Source organism: Prionailurus viverrinus, chromosome D3 (genome assembly GCF_022837055.1).
Source record: "Prionailurus viverrinus isolate Anna chromosome D3, UM_Priviv_1.0, whole genome shotgun sequence".
Classification (NCBI taxonomy): domain Eukaryota; kingdom Metazoa; phylum Chordata; class Mammalia; order Carnivora; family Felidae; genus Prionailurus; species Prionailurus viverrinus.
Window position 1 is genome coordinate 88,329,486 of NC_062572.1, and position 17,699 is coordinate 88,347,184.

The window sequence follows — 17,699 nt, forward strand, 5'->3', positions numbered from 1 at the left end:
AATATGACCTTCCAGTCTTCTAGGCTGAGATTGTTCAACAATCAGTGTTTGAAGTCAGGACGTGTGATGATGTGAAGACAAAACATTATCAATTCTTAACTAATTAAAAAAAATCAGTGTTTCCTGCCACTCTTGATCTGCCTCCATTTAGGCAGCCGTGAATTCAGTCTCTGTATATTTACTCCTCACTGGATGGCGGTGCCTCAGAAATAGAAAGGGAAAGAAATCCTCAGCTTTGGAGTTTCAAAATAGACTTTTGTAGTGCATAGCAGAGGTGACCGCCTTGAGAGAAAGTAGTGTTTGAGACCCAAGAGGGAGGGAGATTTTGGAGATTTAAATGCAGTTACAGTCTACTCAGTGCTGCACGCTAAGAGAAAATTCAAGTGTGGTAAAGATTATACTTAAGAACAGTTCTGATTCTGGGGAATGGGTATCAGAAAGCTCGAAATTCAAGTGCGCATCCGGCCTTTTTTTTGTCTGTGCGCTTTTGGCTGTGTAGCCATTGCACCAGGGTAGCAGGTATCAGGGTTTAGTTTGAAAGGAAGGAGGTGATAAAAGACCTTACAAGGCACATAAAAGAATGTGCAGGGCCCCTCCTTGTTGAGGTTGAGAAAGCGTACTTCTCACGGGCACAGACAGCAAGGGGGTGGTTGCCAGAGCTGGATGGGAGTGGGTGGGTGGGGGGAACTAAATGGGGCCAGGGAGTTAGAAAGCACAGACTTCCAGCCAGAACATAAATGAGTCCTGGGGATCTTATGGTAACTGTGTGGCATATTTGACAGGTGTTAAGCGAGTAGATCTTAAAAGTAATCTACTTAAAAGTAGGTCTTAAATTTCATGTCAAGAGGAATTTTCTAACTATGTGAGGTGATGGACGTTAATTAGACTTACTGTGGTAATCACTTTGCACTTTGCCATATATATAAATATTGAATCGTTACATTGTCCACCTGAAACTGAGGTGTTCTGTGTCCATTATATCTAAATAAAAAAATCGTATGCTTGAATTTGCATATGTGACAAGCAATACTGCGTTTCTCAGATTTCTGCACAAGCAGGGTTTAAAGTCTCTCTGACCTGGGAGAGGGAGAGAGAGTCTCACTTCAGTTCAGATGGTTAGATGCCTGTATGTGGGTCTTGCTGGACCTCTAATGATCTAACCTATCGGGAGAATTCCTGGCTCCTCCGTAAAATTATGTTAGAAATTGCCAGTTTGGCTTGAGAACTTTTTTTTTTCTGTGTCATTTCAGCATTATGCTTTAGCAGAATGGAAACGGAGGCATTTTTTGGTTTGGATAAAGAGGATGTGCGTCTCTCACAGACAAGTGCAGGAGGGTGACAATGGCTGATGTAGACACTGAGGTAATTGTAGTTTCTACTTACTTATATGTGGAGTAATTAGATGAAGCAAAGGACTCAACAAAAACGTGGATAGAAGTAGTCTGATGAGATGGGATGAAATTGTGGCTATCAGAAGGCTGGGAGATCAAATATCTGACAGTTCCCGCTGATGACGTCGTCCTAGCTAAGCCCCTTCAGGCAGTTCATTACCACAAGGATTCCAGGGAGCATCCGAGTTCAATTGTGAAGTAAGCGAAACGCTTACTTTATAGCCTCCCAGTATCGCACCTGTTGCAATCGTTTCGAATTGGTGGATGCTGCTCACCCTTGGACATTTATATCAGCAAATTCTAATTTGAAGACTTGCATGTCCACGTGGAGTCAAGAGCTCAAGTTCAGGGGGATGTCCATGGAACAGTGAAGAAAGAAGAAGGTATCTGAGGAGGCAGATGGACAGAATGAGCCTCGATCATCAGATTCCACAGTCAGATGAATTTTGTTTTAGCAAGTGGGCTTATGAAATGTGCTGACTTCCGTGTTCAGGACGAGAGTGGTAGCAATTATGTTCACAGTCAAGGATGTAGCAAAACTACTATTCTGTGTTCTTGGTGAAGACTTGCTGTTGTGCTTTCGTAGTTTGATACTTTGTAATCGTAAATGAATCGTCTCTTTGACATCGCGTAACTTAGACATTGGGTTTGGTATTTACTTGAAGGATGTACCGTTGCACTTAAGGTCACAGAAATGTAAGGCTGAAGAACAAAGACAATTCTTTAAAAGATTCACTTGTTATCAAGTTAAGAGCTGTCTTTGTTTTTAGAGGATGCTGGCAGTTTGAAGGTGGGACCACAACCCGTTTCAGTGTTACATTCATATTTCAGTTTTTGACATTCACAGAATAATACAGTAACGTTGTCAACAGAACAATCCATATGAGAAGCTTTGAGGTGTTACCTAAGGCACTGTCCCTAGGCTGTGTACAAAATCAAAAATACAAGTGCAGGGGCGCCTGGATGGCTCAGTCTGTTAAGCTATGACTTCAGCTCAGGTTGTGATCTTGTGATTCGTGAGTTCGAGTTCCGCATTGGGCTGACAGCACAGCGCCTGCTTGGTATTGTCTCTCCCTTTCTCTTGGCCCCTCCTCTTCTCATGCTCTCTTTCTTTCTCTGTCTCAAAAATGAAAAAATAAACATTAAAAAAAAAGTGCAAGAAGACTGAAGAAATCTTGCTCCCTTATTGCACTAATGGAAATCTCTCTCAGGGGCATGATTTCTTCTTGGCTATTTCATTACATCTTGTGAAGACCTTAATACTGAGGGCTAAATAAAAGCTTATTTGTTTTGGTCCCCCATTGTGAATCTGTCTTCTGTTGGAGAATTATTATTTCCTCAATTAGGCTTCTGAATGTTAATATGGCAGAGTTTAAATGTAACCACATTAGGCACTTCCATTTAAAACAGAGCTTTTAATCCAATTCATGATGGATAGTTTACATTTCCTTCTTTTGGAAGATCTAGGGAGTTGTTATATAAGTTAAGTATAATGTGTCTGCAAGAACAAAGCAATATGGTTTAAAGGGCTCAAAATCATCCTATGAGGGGTGCCTGGGTGGCTCAGTCGGTTAAGCGTCTGACTTTCAGCTCAGGTCATGATCTCATGGGTCTGTGAGTTCCAGCCCCACATAGGGCTCTGTGCTGACAGCTCACAGCCTGGAGCCTGCTTCGGATTCTGTGTCTCTCTCTCTGTCCTTCTTCTACTTGTCCTCTGAATCTGTCTCTCAAAAATAAATAAAAACATTTTTAAAAGTTTAAAAAATAAATAGGGGCGCCTGGGTGGCTCAGTCGGTTGAGCATCTGACTTTGGCTCAGGTCATGATCTCATTGTCTGTGAGTTCGAGCCCTGCGTCGGGCTCTGTGCTGACAGCTCAGAGCCTGGAGCCTGTTTTGGATTCTGTGTCTCCCTCTCTCTGCCCCTCCCCTGCTCACGCTCTGTCTCTGTCTCTCAAAAGTGAATAAATGTTAAAAAAATTTTTTAAAAAATCATCCTATGAAAATCTCTGTTCTGATTCATTCATACCTTAGCATTTCTGTCTGCTTTCCCCTGAGAAAATGTGAAATAGGATACCCAATAAGGAATCTCAATGTTTGTTCTTCCCCAAATCCATTGGTGAGAATTTAAAAGAAAGTGCATTCATCAATGAGTTAAGAAGAACAGAATTTGGGGCTGGATTCTCCTGCTTTTTATTTATTTTTTTAAAAATTTTTTTACATTTTTTTTTACATTTATTTATTTTTGAGAGACAGAGAGAGACAACATGAGCAGGGGAGGAGCAGAGAGAGAGGGAGACACAGAATCCCAAGCAGGCTCCAGGCTGTGAGCTGTCAGCACAGAGCCCGATGCGGGGCTCGAACCCATGAACTGTGAGATCATGACCTGAGCCCAAGTCGGACACTTAACCGACTGAGCCACCCAGGCGCCCCTCCTGCATTTTAGTTGTGTGACCCAAGGCAAGCCTCTGAATCTACATTTCCTCTTCGAAATGGCCAAACTAACACTAGCTCAACATTTTCCTGAGTTGTGAAAATCAAATGAGATATTGGATGAGACCATGTTTGCAAAGAGCGGTCTACAAAACTAAGGAAACGCTGCTGTGTAAATCTAGAAAATAGCGTGAGTTGTTTTCCTTCCCGAACTGCGTGTGTCACTGGTCTCCCATCCTCCTCTGCAGACCGAGGCCCCAGGTATTACACCTCCCGACCTTCAGAGGTTGCTGATATGGTGCTATCAGGGGTTGTTTCCTGATTCACAAGACACACGAGGCGGAGTAAAAGTGTCCAGGGAACCCAAGAGATCATCAGAAGTTACAACCACCCAAGGTCCATGGTGTTTACAATTGTATCATTTCCTTCTTGTAGCGAATGTTTTGTTACAACCAAGGTCTACTGGGCTTGGAGGTGAGTCTGATGAACCTGTAGGTCTCAGTCTACCTTGTAGGTAGAATTCTCTCAACTCTGTACATTGGAGCATAGCATTGTTTTCAACGAGAATATTTAATCTTGTAGCTTTAATTGAATGTGGGTTTTGTCTTGTTTTGTTTTGCCAGCTTCTCACAACAGAGCCTTTCAGGTTTCTCTCTCTTTCTCTCTTTTTTCAGTAAACAAGCCTTTACTTGACAAAAGGGAATAGCTGGAGCTATACCTTCACAAAACCCCCGATGATGTCCCCCTGACGTGTGCTGTCCCTGTTTTATAGATTAGAAATCTGGTCATCTCAGCTTAGTCTCTGAGCAGTGCAGCTGGCTTTCCTTTCTAGCACTGCAAAGATGCTTTGAAGCTGCTTCTGTATTGTGTCGGCAACATTAGCACAGAAAGATTTGAAGACTATAATAGATGGGAAAGGTTACACAGCCTCACTTAATTGATTGTGGCAATATAAAATATGGCCTGCTCTGTTTTGTAACAAGGTGGATATTGCTTTCTTTCTGACTTGAAGGGAAACAAAGTAAGCAGAATTGCCTTTGCTATTAAGTTTCCAGGTTAAAAGCTGCAAATCTGGGTTGTAAAGTCTGTCTTTCCTGGCTGTGTAGTAAATTACCATCCCACCCTGCTGTAGGGACAATATGTTTCCAGCTTAATGAATCAGGTGCTTTGTATTTTCTCCAGCTATTTCGTGTAGGGCAAATGGACCCATAAAAAGAGGAACAGCAAGGAGGGACATCAGTCATTTTGGTTTTCACCTTCAAACAATTGTCAGGTAAAATAATTAAGTGCATTGTTTTCAAACCAAGAAACAAAGTCCAAATATTTGGGATCTTCTTCATGTTATAGATAAAAATTGCAAATCGGTCATTAATAGCTGATTTGCACCTGCAGCAAAGATTGTTATCCACATGCTGAACCCACTCAGAAAGTTCTGGTCTGAGGAAGTAGATTTTTGTGAGTGGAAAAAAAAAAGTTCTTTGTTTCTATTACTATTGCATTATTTGAAATCGAAGGGCAAGTTAGATTTAATCTTACTTTCACTTTGTGTGATTTCGGGTTTATTTATTTGCTTGAGTCTGATAGGCATTTAGGAAAACGTCTGTGAAAGGACTAGATTCGTCCTTTCCATATTCATTACCATATCTTTAAAAATGAATGTGACAAGACACTCTTAAACAACAAAACCATTACAGGAACTCCTCTGAGGCGCTCTTAAGAATGCAAACACTATTCAAACAATTTTCACAGGACAAAACCACTATGGAGCACTCTGGAAACAGGTAACAGGGCCAAACGAAACCTTCCCCGTTTCTATGTTAGGCTAAGAATCGCAAAATCAAATTCATTCCAAGGAAAGAGATAAATGCCGTACTAACGGCTACTGCCAGAGTTTACAAAAGGAAAGAACAATAAAGAGGCTACTTCCCTGGTATTTTAGAGGTAATAGAAATAAACCTCTAAAGAGAAGCATAAAATATTTATTGAGGACTACACTGTGCAGTCTAGAATCACACAGAACCGCTGACAGTGATTAAATGGTCTGTGGCTGCATAGAGAGATGCTGAGGCTTTAATGTACAAGATATTGATTACATGATGAATCCCAGCACTTTGTTTCCTACAGTTGCTTGCAACACGGGGAGGAATGAAAATAACACATAGATTTCTGTAGGCTACATTGCACACAAAATGGAGCAGGTGATGAGCTAAATGATGTTTCCTTCTCCCATTCATAAATGTGAGAGTCGCATAATGAATTAATCTGTCTGAAACCAGGAAGCATGACTATACAGTTATTAACATTGCCGATGGAATACTTGGATTTTCAGTTCCACTTTAAGTCTGGCCCCTTATTTGGTTTTCATTTAAAATCTCAGTGTGCCCTGGTTCCCCAAAGGACTTTTTTTCCCCTAATGGTAGCATCCAGGTGTGGAAAATAGAGGACCCTTCAATAAATCAGAGAAAAGTAGGGAAAAAAAATTGCACATTGTGAAAAGATTTGATGGGATATGTGACGTTCCAACGTCAATGGGTGCTATATAGATTATATTAAATTTTAGTTACTCCCCTGATTGTTATCAACACCTTTTATTTATTATTTTTAATTGCTTAACATCAAGCCTTAATTTTCAGTGTAGTTACCTTTAAATAAGAAACAAACGGGTAAGAAGGAAACTAGAACTACAGACTCAGCAGCAGGACGACTGGATTAAGGTGAGAATTCAAGAAAGAGGAGAAGAGAGATGATAGCCTAAAAATGATGGGGGACTGCTTTTCCACCCATGTTCTCCCAGCCCACTGTGTCCTGTGGGGAGGGGTTTTCATCAGACTCCTCACTCACCAAGCCCTATCTTGACTGTTTCACATCCTCACGAGAGTGAACCCACACAAAGGAGCAGCTACTCCCGTCCTATTTCTGTGCGTTTTCTCCCCTGTTCATGGAGAAAGAGGTGGAGTCAAGCGCCAAAGGGAGCGTCAACCTAGAATCCTAAGTGAAAATATGTCCCTAGCAGGAAGTTCTTCGTGAGACTGTTGTCTCCTTGAAAGCTTCAGCCTCATGGGAGATGAAATGGGGAGACGAAAGGGAGCTCAGGAGGGGAGTTTGTGGCTGGTGGGCTGTGGGGGGCTGACATTGAAGGGCATTCGTCTCCTTGCATTTCTTTGGATGGGAAGATGGTCCTGTATCTTGACAGATCGTTGAGTCTATATTTACATACAAACGTGTGAGAGCCATATCATCTGTGAGTTGTAATATGTGAAGCCCATACAGTGTGCTGTGTGCTTGCAAATGTATCGTACGGTGGATGATGGGAAGGTATGCTTATTTTTAATTTTACATTTTAATGTGAATGTGTTTTTGCAGTTGAGCTTCTAGGAATGGTGTAGGCTGCCTTATGAAGGAGGATTTATTTAATAATCATGCCAGTCTAAAATTAACAGGATTGGAGTCATCGAAGGTACTTAATTAAGGCATTTCCAACCGAAATGTGATATTTATCACAGGGAAGAATGTTGGAGCAGGGATAATACTTACTATAAAATTTACTCACAAAAGTTCCAAACATCTGTGGAATTAGAATATTGTGATGCACACCTGGGTCCCATCACCCACCTTCAGTGATTGTCAGCATATGGCTTGTCTAAGTTACATCTAAATCCCCAAACACGTTCCTCCATCAAGGGATTATTTCAAGGCAACTCTTAGAGCACTTTATAAATACGTCAGTACCTATCTCTACAAGGGAAGTTCTTTCAAGAAATGAAACTACTGTACTATTATCAGACTTAAAAAGTAGCAATTATTCCTTAATGCCATAAAATAGTTTGTCAGTGATTGGATTTCCCCCCATTGCTGTATACATTGTTTTTAGACTTTTTTTTGTTTGATTTGGGACCAAATACACATTTAGAGAAGCCCCCCCCCTTTTTTTATAACAGTAACTCTTAAAACAAGAGTGTGCCTTCTAGAGCCTAGAAATCCACTTCTACAGGTTCATCTGATGGTCCTGCCTTATCTTTATAGATTTGGTTATCTTTCTTGAAAATGTAATCCTCCTCTTAGGTGTTTTCTTCTGAAGAATCATTCAGACCAAGGAACCTTTTGAGGCATTGGCTTTCTTTTATGAGTCTTACAAAGGAAGTGAAACTCTCTAAAGTAAACGGTGACCCAGGAGTCCAGTGACATTTAATTTGGGCACTTACCGCTTATATAGTGGCCACAACTACCATGAATCTGAAGTGTGTTTTTTCATCTGCTTTATCTTGTCAGAAATTTCGTCACTTTGACCTTTTCTTTTCCCACAATCTATACATATATAGTAGAATTTTAAAAGTATTTTTGGCAATCAAGATTTTCTTCTGATCCTTGTGTGAAAAAAGAAACATTTATGATCTTGAAAAAAGCATATGTTAACTTCCTTTGAATTCTTTAGATCAGCTAAAAGATGAATTTGCCATTTTAAGAATATGATATTGAAAAGATCTGTCTTCAAAGTGAACCCATGCAGCAGTACTTTTTTATCTTAGGGAATTTATATTTTTTAAAGGGAAACAGCAACCAAACTTGAAAACCAGTATGTACCCAATGGATCAGGCTTTTCAAAGAACGATGTCTCAAAAAATAGTGCTTTTGATTTCTTAAAATGATCTCTGAAGTCCCATCTTGAAATACATAAATCAACAAATTGAATTTTAATGGAAAATCAAGGGTGTTTTTTGAAAGGCTCTTGAATGAAGCTTTGAAAAATAGGAAGACAGAATATCAGCTTGCTATAATGGCATTGCCTGACTCCCACATTTTATTTTTAAGTAAGAAAGGATATAGCCTCAAGGACGAATGAAGAAACCAGCTTATTTACAAACGGAACTGGCACATCCCACCTCCCCCCCCCCCCTTGTGGAATTTCCTAGAAGTCTGCTGAGTACCGGCCACTAAAATCAAAATGGCAAGCTATCCTTGCCTCTTCACGATTGTCATCATATGTTTGTCTTTCGATTATAAAACAATAAAATGGAAGGCCACCATGTTGTAGAGGACGGTCAAGAAAATGTTGCTACAGATTTCCTCCTACCCATCTAATCCTATTAAAAATATAAAAACAAATGGGTATCGTGTCACTACATCGTTGCAAAGCAATTTCACGAGATGTGTTGTATTATTATTCCCACATACCAGCGGAGGGCATGAAGCTCTGGGGCTGGGTGGGTGCCAGCGGTGCAGTTGATGGCAGGGTAGTGCTCGGGGTAGGATGTCCACTACGCATCTCAGGTGCGCTCCCTCATCGTGCAGCTTCTCGTACTCACCCGTGCAAGAAAAAGAACCGATGCAAAATGAGCATTGTACAATTACAGGCTGAGAAGAGCTTTCCTTGGAGTAGGAAAAATTGAAGAGATAAGTCAATAAGCAGGAGCAAATTGAAAGTTCCCGGGAAAGTGCCAGAAAATTAAAATGGCACGTCCTTTTAGAGTGTGTGATAAGGGCCCTGCACTTATGATTGCTCCGATGCGGTTTGCTCTTCTGTGTGTTCTCGCCGTGTGGAAAAGAGATCATCACTGTAGCTGTTAGCTGGATTTCCTACACTGGGTCATTACAAAGAATACACAGTTACTGAGAGAGAAAGCTATTTTTCAGCTAAGGCTGTGCCAGTGTGCCATAATGAAGAGAAGACTGTATTAAATCTAAAATTTAAGTGTAGATGATTGAGTGATGTGTCATGCACTATTCCTTAATTTTGAGTGTGTATGTATTTCATTCATGACCCTGGGAATATGTTTTTAAACATGTTCTGTCAGCATAGAGCCCGACACGGAATTGAGATCGTGACGTGGGCTGAAATGAAGAGTCAGATGCTCAACCAACTGAGCCACCCAGGCGACCGGACCCTGGGAATATTTCAATCCTCTGTGTTCAGAGAGGATGCAAAAGGGAATCATTACCTGTCCTGTTATACCCACAGTTTGCTCCTTGAGTCTGACTTGGTTTCATTCACACCACGGCCTGGAATCTTTACATGTTGTTTCCCAGGATAGTTCTGCTTCAGGTGCATGAGTGTGTAGGCATGTGTGTATGTTTGTGTACGTATTTACATAAAGAAATCAAAGTTTCCCCAAATTTGGGGTGCTATAGAGTAGTGATTTAACTTTATATAACTGAAATTGGTCCCATCTGGGATTCTCCTGATTGTTATTAATTGTTATTAAAACAAATTATATTCTTGTTTCAATAACATATGATGTTGCTTGAAAGAAACTAAAAAAAATTAAGGTTGTGTGTGAAAACTCTTTATAGTTGAAGTAATTACCATGGAAGTGTCAGCCCTCAGTAGGGTTTTTTTTTAAGTTTATTTATTTTGAGAGAGAGGAAGAGAGTGAAGGTGGGAAGAAAGGGAGGGAGAGAGGGAGAATCCCAGGCAGGCTCCGTGCTGTCAATGCAGAGCCCGACATGGGCTTGGACTCACAAACCGTGAGATCATGACCGGAGCTGAATGTTTAACCAGCCAGACGCCCAGACACCCCTGCCTCAGTAGGGTTTCAGGTAAACACTCACTGTGCTGTCTCCTAGCACTGTTACTTTCCGTGGATCATTCTGTTTGGAGCCCTCTGTCCTGTGTAGCTCCAGCTTGCGTGTTTGCCTTTCCTGCTTGACCTGAGGCGTTCCTGTGGGTGATGCTCACCTCATCCACAGGCATGTTCCAGAAAAGCCACCGAAAGTGTGGTGGCTCCAATCTGTACGCGGGGAGAAGGAGGAAGATCAAGGCTTTGGTCCACCTCTTCAGGGACTTCGTGCCAAGACAGAGGTGGAACTCTGAATCTTGTGATAGGCATTCAATTTACACATTTTTCGAGGTGTCCCCTTCTTCCATTCATTAGCTGTAATCTCTTTATTTCATTTCATTAAATGGTTACTTCAGTGAGTCTAAAACTTAAAAAAAAACATTTGAGATGCTTTTTAAAATATTTTTTAATGTTTATTTTTGAGAGAGAGAGAGAGAGAGAGAGAGAGAGAGAGAGAGAGAACAGGGGAGGGGCAGAGAGAGAGGGAGACATAGAATCTGAAGCAGGCTCCAGGCTGTGAGCTGTCAGCACAGAGCCCGACACAGGGCTCGAACTCACAAACCATGAGATCATGACCTGAGCCAAAGCTGGATGCTTAATTGACTGAGCCAGCCAGGCGCCCTGAAATGCTTTTTTATTTACACTGCTGTATATTCACCTGTTTTGGCTGTACTTACTTTATTGAATCTGCTATTATTTAGATATTTTTCTACTCACTATTTTTCTTTTTCTATATATTTTTGGTTTTTTTGTTATCTACTTGTTTCATGTGGTCCTTTAATATTTATTACTTCTTATTTTTTAAAATGTTTTTATGTATGTATGTATTTAGAGAGGGAGGGAGAGAGTGCAGGTGGGGGAGGGGCAGAGAGATGGGGAGAGAGAGAATCCCAGGTAGGCTGCATCCCATCCCGCACACCGTGAGATCATGACTTGAGCCGAAACCAAGAGTTACACGCTTAACTAAGTGAGCCCCCCAGGCACCCCTTATCACTTCTTATTTTTAACTTATTCTATAAATGTTCAGTTATTTTGTATTTCAGAACTTTTCTGTTCCTTTCTTTAAATGTATTTGCCTTGTCTTCATAGTCTTCTTCTCTTCCTTTACATTTTGTGAAATTTTTATCTTTCTTATTTTAAAGGAATCATCTGTATTGCTTTGATTTTCTTCATAGTTTCTACTCAGCTTTCAGAATTTTTCATTCATGTTCTTACCTTTTAGGTTATTTTTCAATACTTTTTTTTCAATGATTATGCTTATTTTAAACAATTCTATTCCTCTTTTCTTAACTAAAAGTTATATTTTCTAGATAAAGTAGAAGTGTGGCTACAGAGAGGCTAGCACTTGGGAGGTTTCACATTGCAAAGGCAGGTGGTTGGGGACCTTTCCCTTCTTTGTTTCCAAAGCCTTTCCTCCCAAGTCCCCTTTATAGATCTTCTCTCTTTTCGAGTATCAGGTGCCAGACGTTAACTTGGCATTCTCAAACTCATAGGATCGCTATCCAATTTTAGATGTTTGTGGTATTTATAAACAGTACGCACATGTGAACTTTCGACATAGTGGTGTTCTTTGAATTTGAGCAGGATTCCATTTGTGGGACAAAAATCTTTTGGAAAGTACGTTTTATGACAAAAATAAACATTAGATTTATTGTTGACGGTGTTTGCAGTGGCAGGAAGTGGAGATGAGCAAGACCTCAACTTGACAGTAGGGTGAATCCTTGCAAGGACAGAGTTGGATTTGGAAAACTACCGGGAGGCACTAGGTTTCTTGATAAATATACCTGAGGCTCCCGGGACGTACCCTGTCTTTCCCCTAAGAGTAATAATAGTTCTATATTCATGATTATTCAGCGTTTGCAGGGACTTTATAGAACATCGTTACTGTGCATACCGAGAACGGACTGTATTTTTATAAGACACGTGGCACAGGAGGGTTTGTGCCAGGCTTCTGTGCCACATGAGTGGTCTCTCATACGCTTGCTGGGGCTTCATCCACATTCATTTTTAGCTCATCTTAAAAAGTTTCATCCTGCCTTCGTTTTCCTCAGCTACCTCCTGGAGTTATATAGGACCAAGAAATCCTGGCCAGGACGGGAGTGATTCCTGATAGAGATTTTTTAGCCATGTCTCTATTGGATGGGCCCATCTGTAGAACAATCCAGGACTGTCACATTCATTATTTAAAAACAAAAAATTCAAAACAACTAAGGAGAAAAAATATTCCTTTCATGAACTGATTTCTGGCCCTGGTCTCTCTGAGAAATCTGAGAGGTGACAGAAAGGTTTTGTGTTCCACTAGTCTATCTAGAATAAACACAGAATGCCATTTTGTAAAGTTTAAAAGTCCCCATGCAATCCGGACCACAATGAGCTTAGGGCATGAAGATTTTTTTTTCTTCTTGACTTGACAGTTCCTTTGAGTTTTCCCTTTGAGTTTGCTTGAATTTGAGGGCCTAGTGAAGGCGAATCAAAGATGTTGGTCAAGCTCCCCTACTAATCTTCATCCTCACTGATTGGAGTCCGCATATAAACAGGACCGTATCCCTTGCCTTTCTGGGCCCTGTATCTTCAGGGTGTCCCCAGTCGGTTCCTCACTGCACCTGCCCCATGGCGGACCATGAGACTCCTCACCTGCTTGAATTGCCCTTGATTTCTGCTCTAATACTCTGATTTGGTTTAGGAGTAACCTAGATTCTCCTACTTTAAGCTGTCTGAGAGGCGATCTCTCGTTTTATAGGGGTAATGATGACAAATGGCAGATGAAAGACGAAAAAACGCCGAGTGGCAAGGCCAACCGTGATGTTCTTTTACATCTGATAGATTTTCCAGATTCAGTCTTTCCTAGAATACAGCTAGTTCTTGTCCCCAAATGGAAACACAGAGAATGGTTGAAATAAAACCAAAAATGTATTTAGCATATTCAAAGTTTTAGACTGATGCTTTCTACCCCCTACCCCATGCAATCCTTAGGAAATTAGCAGGAAAACAGTCTTTGTTATTTTACCCTCTGTCAAACACCCAGATCCCTGGCCCTTTTGATATGCATCTGTTTTCTATAGTCGTGATTTCCTTGAAGGTGGATCACAATCTGTTTCAATATTTCAATTATTCCTGACTCCTTGGATATCTGGACATATTTGGATAATCTTTTAAACACTACTTACTCATTTTATAGCAGTTGAGTAAGATACCAGAGGGTTTACGGCAGCAGGAGGATTGGCAATGCTTCACTTTCTGTCTTTAAGCAAGTAGAACCCTGGTTCTCCAAGGGCAATTCCAGAATGCAAATACCAGTTGTAAATGTCTTTTCTTGGCGAAGATTCTCTTTTTAAATTTATTTATTTATTTTGAGAGAGAGAGAGAAAGAGAAAGATCATGTGTGAGCACATGTGAGCAGGAGAGGGGAAGAGGGAGGGAGGGAAAGAATCCCAAGCAGGCTCCACACTGTCAGTGCAGAGCCCAATGAAGGGCTCAAACTCGCCAACCCTGAGATCATGACCTGAGCTAAAACGGAGTCGGATGCTTAACCGAGTCAACCCGCCCCACTTAGGGAAGACTTCTTATTTTGGTTATTTCTTGGCTGTTACATAGATACAAGGGGAAGAAAAGCCTTTCATTGTTGATCAGGTACTTTCTGCTGTTTGGGGGTTAAACCACCCAAATAAATCAGGATCTTTCATATGTAACGAAAGACTTCTACAGGTTGAAACACTGGAAATCCATATTGATTTGTTTGTCCTCTGGAATCCTATTGATTATAAGCTTATGAAAACCTTGAAAACGATCCATTCTCTAAGAGATCAAAGTACAGGAAACATACAATTATACTAGATGAGTAAAATGAATGATAAAATTATTATTTTAAAAACTGCTTTACTGATTTGACTTTTCCACTTAATTTTAAGGATGTCGTTAAAGAAATGTAAAGTGTAATTTTCAGGTTTGTTGAAAAACTTCTTTAGGAAATTAGGTAAGTGGTAGGAAAAAGGCTCAATTAATTAAACTAGGACTTACAAAATTGTTTTGGTAACTATCAGAGAATTTCCTGTCTGAGATTCTATTTTTCTGATAATTGTCGTGTAAATTGAAAATTGCATCACAAAAATCGGTTCTTATTCTTATAATTGCCTTAAAAGAAGTAAAATTATATACTTCTATGTTTTGACAATTTCAAACTGTAATATGATTGCTACAGTATCTTCAGCTGCCTCTCTAATACTCTGTCTTGCCAAATTGAAGATTTAAAATGTAAAATGAGTTAAAAGACTCTACTCTAAGGTCTAAATACTAATAGAAGTTCCAATAGGATAACTGGTTATTCTTGAAATTTATCCACACACATGACAAGAGGCACCATGCTGTTGAGTTATGCAATCTGTTTCAGTATTGATTTCTTATGCTTTATTTCATGCTTTCGATAAAACCAATTTTCAAGAGCATATTACTGAAGCATATTGGTTTCTTCTGAACTGCAGTGAGGAAAGGGGTCAGCTATTTGTGTGTGTGTGTGTGTGTGTGTGTGTGTGTGTGTGTGTGTGTGTGTGTATGAAGATATGTATGGAATAACTTATTTATACTCTAGTTTTCATAAAATTTGCATGAATTTTAGAGGCATCGGAGAGGTAGCCTAAAAATAAAGTCATTGGGCAGCCTTTCTTTGGGTACAAACTGAGGAATGAAATGTAACATGGAATAAAATCTTACTAAAGGAGTTTGTAAGTAGTGAAAAGGAATGGAGAATTCACCACTAACAGTCAAAGAATTTCTGCAGTGTTCAGTAATCCATTATTGTTTCACAGGCTGGAAATACTATACAAGGGAAACCTGAGGAGCTGTATAATGACATTGAGTTATTCAATCTTCTTATGAATCCCTTATGCTAACACTGTGTCAATAATTAGAGCAATCAGGATGGTCATCTGATCTGATGCACTCCCTTCTTTTTATGCAACTTTATTTAGTGTGTCCCTCCCTCGTTCCCTCTGTCCCTTCCTTTCTTCCTACTTCCCTTTCCTTCCTTCCTTCCTTCCTTCCTTCCTTCCTTCCTTCCTTCCTTCCATCTTTCCAGGATTTTATATGTATGGTTTATTCATGCTAAAGGAATAATAATAATACACTGAATTTTGTAGCACTTGAGACAATATTGCAGAAAAATATCACATGCATTTTTATCCTCACCACAAAGCTCTTTGGAAAATAGGTCAGGAGTTAGAATTTTATTTAAAATGTTATTTAAATATTTTAAGTGGCACACGGGTGATCATGACACTTCTTGTCATGTTTTTACCCACACGTTGACATTCCCTATAGGTAACCACTTTTAACAGTTTTCCATCAATCATTTCTTTTCTTTTTCTTTTTATTTCTTTTTTTGTTAAATGTCTATTTATTTTTGAGAGAGAGAGAGAGAGAGAGAGAGAGAGAGAGACAGACAGACAGAATACAAGCCAGGGAGGGGCAGAGAGAGAGGGAGACACAGAATGTGAAGCATCTCCAGGTTCTGAGCTGTCAGCACAGAGCCGATGTGGGGCTCAAACCCTCAACGGTGAAATCATTACCTGAGCCGAAGTCGGATGGTTAACCGACTGAGCCACCCAGGTGCCCCTGGATCTTAGGCTTTTTTCCTTCAAAATGGATAGCCAGTTGTTCCTGTTACTTGTATTATAGAATCAGTCATTTCTTGACCATTTTGAATGGAGATCTAGGACTTTCTCCAGGACAATGCACAGTGAATTCTTCAAGATGGCTCCATTTCAAGTACCCAGAGTTTCTCAGGCTCTACCTTAAGTTGCATTTTCTCCCTCAGTGTTTGAATAACTGAGTCACTTTGTGGGGGGGCTGGGAGAGTCATGAGCATGTCAGACTGTCTCTCTGTCTCTCTGTCTCTCTCTCTCTCTCTGTCTGTCTCTCTCTCAAAGAAGCTCCATGCATATATTTCTGCCATTTTAGATGGACAGACTAGGGGGTGGGATGCATACAGTCCCTTCTGAGGGAGATTTTACTGTCATTTATCTGGAAGAGCTTTAGAAAACAAAGATTTCTGTTCTTAGTTATAGGCAAAATAAATATCTCAATATTACTTGATATTTTATTATTTCTCTTTGTTCTTGGCACAAACAAATCTTTGTTCTTGGTGCACACTCTCCCACCAACCCAAAACTGTTCAGTTGGTCGGTTTCCTGGAAGTATGTTATACAGCTTAGGAGGCCACTAAGAGGCAAGGCAACTTAATATAGTTCATCAAATCCAAAGAAAAGTAGATTTTCTTTTCTTGCTTTTTTTTCAATTAGGAAGAATGATGAATGGCAACACCTGCATGTGAATTTTCCAGAGCAAAGTAATATTTCATAATCTATGGAAAAAGACTAGAATTCTTAAAAAGTATTGTCTAGGTAAGAATGACACTTAAACTACAATGGAAGTGTTTTAGGCTGGTCAGATGGAAAAGCTCCAGGCATTTACAGACTGATGAAGAATAATTGAGGATGAAATATAAGCAATCCTGGGGAAAACAAAAACAGAAACAACTGCATCCATTTTCACATATTTGGATTAACCTAAAACAGGGCAAAATAGCAAGTGTGTATAGTGACTGAATCGGGATTCTAAAAATGTACCGTCTAGGCAGGAGTAACACAATGGCTGTAACAGAATGAAAACTGATTAGGACAAAAGTACGTCGTAAAGAACAGCACATGTACAAGATGAGGGAGGCAAGAATTACTAGTAGAGAAGGAGCAGGATCTGTGATGATGTGACTGGTGTCAGAGCTGCTCCAATATATTTACATAACCAGCAGTTTTATTGAATGGTAGCCCAGAAGCTGAAGCCAGACGCGTCAAAGCGGAAGCTTTGGCCCCATTGGCTTAAGATGCTCACTTAACTCTTCAGGACCTCGTTTCCTCAGCAGCCAAATGGGTATCATAGTGCCTGTCTGCAAGGTTGTCATAATGAGTGAGCTAGATTTCCTTCACAGACAATCCAGTATAAAGCCACCTACTCACCGTCTCTCCATTTCTTCCTTCCAGATCCACTCAGGGTATCACTGTTGCTGTTGTCAAGGCCCCATGACCTCCACATTGTTCCAATCTGTGCCAGTGCCCAGGCTCCTGAGCTGGGGCAGTATTCAGCACGGCTGATCACTCTCCAGTCCTTGAAACACGGTCTTCCTCTGGCTTCAGATGCTGGTTTGCCTCCTGGCTTCTGGGCCTCTCTTCCTTGGGCTCCTCTGTGGTTTCTCCTCACTTCCCCCATTCCTAGACGGTGGAACACTCAGGGCTCAGTCTGATCTCATCAGTCTCACAGCTTTAAATACCATCCA